This window comes from Macrobrachium nipponense, chromosome 14 (genome assembly GCF_015104395.2).
Source record: "Macrobrachium nipponense isolate FS-2020 chromosome 14, ASM1510439v2, whole genome shotgun sequence".
In the NCBI taxonomy this organism is placed as follows: Eukaryota; Metazoa; Arthropoda; class Malacostraca; order Decapoda; family Palaemonidae; genus Macrobrachium; species Macrobrachium nipponense.
In genome coordinates, this window is record NC_087207.1 from 98835893 (window position 1) to 98840276 (window position 4384).

Below are 4384 nucleotides of genomic sequence, written 5' to 3' on the forward strand. Positions count from 1 at the left end.
CCGGTGATCGATACAAAAAAAACACAGCTTCAATCAGGTTATAATCTCAGCCACCAGAAATCTACATTAATTTCCAATAGATATCGCTATCTATCGCTCGACATTTTTTTTACTTTAATCGTCAACTTAAGAGTTGGTCACTAAGCGTCAATAGCGAAATAAAGGTCGTATCCCATGTATAAGTGACGTTCAGTAATTGTGTTGTTAGTGTAAGCATTTTGATTCAAGAGAATATATATATATATATATATATATATATATATATATATATATGTATATATATATATCTAATAAAAGGAGCCCATAAAAACACCAAAAATGTAGAGAGAAAAGTACTATATTTCAGAGATGCTGTCTCTCTCTTCAGGTATATGAATGAGAAAAGTTTACAGAAAGGTGGTATTTATACCAGAGATTCGTCCACAAGTAAGCCAATTTAGGTCACCCCCGCTGATAATCTTCCTTTAATCTTCTTAAGCGTTGGTTGAATGAACACTGCGTCGACGATGTCCGATGTCCAATTCCTTTTGAGATGTTCATTACCTGCTTCTCTTTTATTAAGGCCGATTCCATCATTTGACTCTAGTACCGGCAGTTGCTGCTATAAATTACACGTGACATATTCCAGTTTATTCTATGGTTATGTTCATTTATATGATTGAAAATAGCCGAGTTCTGTTGTCCATACCTAACTGACCGTTTGTGTTGTATTAATCTCTGGGGAAGTGATTTACCTGTAAATCCGATGTAAGATTGGTCACAGTCCTGGCATGGGATCTCATATACCCCAGAGTCTTTGGGCGATGTCTTTTGTTGGACGTTAATCAGGGATTTGGCTAAGGTATTTGGGTGGTAAATGCAAAAGGGTTGGATTTCCCAAGGGTGTGAGTTACTCTCTTAATCGTCTCCAGGTGGGGAATTTTTATTTTATTGTTGGGTGTGTCTCTGGTCTTGTCTTTAGGGGGTCGGTAGAAAATTACGTTTGCTTTTTGAATTGCTTTCTCAATTATATGGTCAGGATACTTTAAAGATGAAAGTTGCTTGCGAATTAGTTCAAATTCTTTTTCCAGGAAATCTGGGGAACAAATTCGTAAGGCTCTTAAGAATAGGTTGCTAGTACACCTATCTTGATAGTATTGTCATGATAGCTAAGTAGTGAATATATGAAAGTGAGAAGTTGGTTTTCTGTATATGGTAAATTTGTATTCTGTCGTGTCTCTGATTATTAAAACATCAAGAAAAGGAATTTTGTTGTCTGTTTCCCATTCAACTTTAAATTTGATGCTGGGCACTAATGCGTTTAATTTTGAGAGGAATTCATTAAAATTACCCCACTTATTATCCCAAAATGTTAGTATGTCATCCACGTATCTCATCCACAGCATGTTTTGGGTTTTATTGCATTTATTACTGTAGTTTTCAAAGTATTCCATGTACAGATTGGCTAAAATAGGACTTAAAGGACTACCCATACTACACCCGAATTTTTGCTTGTAGAATGATTCCCCGAATGAAAATACGTTATTAGATGCACATAATTCAACTAACTTTATTATTTTGTCAAGTGCCAAAGGGAAATGATCTGAATAGGGGGTTAATTTTTCCCTTAAAAACTGAAGAACGTCCTGTACTGGTACTTTTGTGAATAGGGAGTCTACGTCAAGGCTTAAAAGTTTTATATTGTGAAGTGGTATATGTGCTTCTCTGAATTTGTGACAAAAGTCTTCCGAATGTTTGATGTGACTGGGAGAAAAAAGTGCCTAAAAAAGGAGAAAGGAGGCCAGCTAACCATTTAGAAATTTTTGTAATTGAAAGCTCCGGCGCATGAAACGATGGGTCTGAATGGAAGATTGTCTTTGTGAGTTTTGGGAAGACCATAAAAGTAGGGTAATTTAGGATTAATTACTTTAAATTTCTCTAATAGTTCAATACTCTTTTTGTCTTGGCCAATTAATCTTACTTTCCGAAAAAATTCTGTGGGAACGTTCTGGAGGGGATTTTTCGTCAGTTTTTCGTAAGTATTTGTGTCGCTAAGGAGCTGGTTGATTTTGTCGAGGTAGAAGTCTTTGTCCATTATTACAATTTTGCCGTCTTTGTCGGATCTACTTATTATAACATCTAACTTTTTTAGCGAGTGGATGGCTATCATGAATCTGCGGGGAACAGATATTTCTTATGAAGGTCAGTTAAAGCATTTAGTAACACTCCTTTTAAAACATATCTCTTCACGGCTGTAGTTTTTGTCAGATATGAATTTATCAAAAGCCACTATGAAGTCTAGGTTGTTTTTGCGGTCTGGCATTTAGGGCAAAGGATAAGCCTAAATTTAAAACAAAGACGGCAAAATTGTAATAATGGACAAAGACTTCACCTCGACAAAATCAACCAGCTCCTTAGCGACACAAATACTTACGAAAAACTGACGAAAAAATCCCCTCCAGAACGTTCCCACAGAATTTTTTTCGGAAAGTAAGATTAATTGGCCAAGACAAAAAGAGTATTGAACTATTAGAGAAATTTAAAGTAATTAATCCTAAATTACCCTACTTTTATGGTCTTCCCAAAACTCACAAAGACAATCTTCCATTCAGACCCATCGTTTCATGCGCCGGAGCTTTCAATTACAAAATTTCTAAATGGTTAGCTGGCCTCCTTTCTCCTTTTTTAGGCACTTTTTCTCCCATCACATCAACATTCGGAAGACTTTTGTCACAAATTCAGAGAAGCACATATACCACTTCACAATATAAACTTTTAAGCCTCGACGTAGACTCCCTATTCACAAAAGTACCCAGTACAGGACGTTCTTCAGTTTTTAAGGGAAAAATTAACCCATATCAGATCATTTCCCTTTGGCACTTGACAAAATAATAAAGTTAGTTGAATTATGTGCATCTAATAACGTCTTTTCATTCGGGGAATCATTCTACAGCAAAATTCGGGTGTAGTATGGGTAGTCCTTTAAGTCCTATTTTAGCCAATCTGTACATGGAATACTTTGAAACTACAGTAATAAATGCAATAAAACCCAAAAACATGCTGTGGATGAGATACGTGGATGACATACTAACATTTTGGGATAATAAGTGGGGTAATTTTAATGAATTCCTCTCAAAATTAAACGCATTAGTGCCCAGCATCAAATTTAAAGTTTGAATGGGAAACAGGACAACAAAATTCCTTTCTTGATGTTTTAATAATCAGAGACACGACAGAATACAAATTTTACCATATACAGAAAACCAACGTTCTCACTTTCATATATTCACTACTTTAGCTATCATGACAATACTATCAAGATAGGTGTAGCTAGCAACCTATTCTTAAGAGCCTTACGAATTGTTCCCCAGATTTCCTGGAAAAAGAATTTGAACTAATTCGCAAGCAACTTTCATCTTTAAAGTATCCTGACCATATAATTGAGAAAGCAATTCAAAAAGCAAACGTAATTTTCTACCGACCCCCTAAAGAAAGACCAGAGACACACCCAACAATAAAATAAAAATTCCCCACCTGGAGACGATTAAGAGAGAATAACTCACACCTTGGGAAATCCAACCCTTTTGCATTTACCTACCCAAATACCTTAGCCAAATCCCTGATTAACGTCCAACAAAAGACATCGCCCAAAGACTCTGGGGTATATGAGATCCCATGCCAGGACTGTGACCAATCTTACATCGGATTTACAGGTAAATCACTTCCCCAGAGATTAATACAACACAAACGGTCATTAGGTATGGACAACAGAACTCGGCTATTTTCATCATATAAATGAACATAACCATAGAATAAACTGGAATATGTCACGTGTAATTTATAGCAGCAACTGCCGGTACTAGAGTCAAATGATGGAATCGGCCTTAATAAAGAGAAGCAGGTAATGAACATCTCAAAAGGGAATTGGACATCGGACATCGTCGACGCAGTGTTCATTCAACCAACGCTTAAGAAGATTAAAGGAAGATTATCAGCGGGGGTGACCTAAATTGGCTTACTTGTGGCGAATCTCTTGGTATAAATACCACCTTTTGCTGTAAACTTTTCTCATTCATATACCTGAAGAGAGAGACAGCAGTCTCTGAAATATAGTACTTTTCTCTCTACATTTGGTGTTTTTATGGGCTCCTTTTATTAGATATATATATATATATATATATATATATATATATATATATATATATATCTATATATATATATTATATGCTATATATATATATATATATATAATATATATATATATATATATAAAAATTTTTCTCTTGAATCAAAATGCTTACACATAACAACATACTGACGTCATTATACGATACACTTTTTTCTATTGACGCTTTGACCAACTCTTAAGTTGACGATTAAAGTAAAAAAATGTCGAGCGATAGAT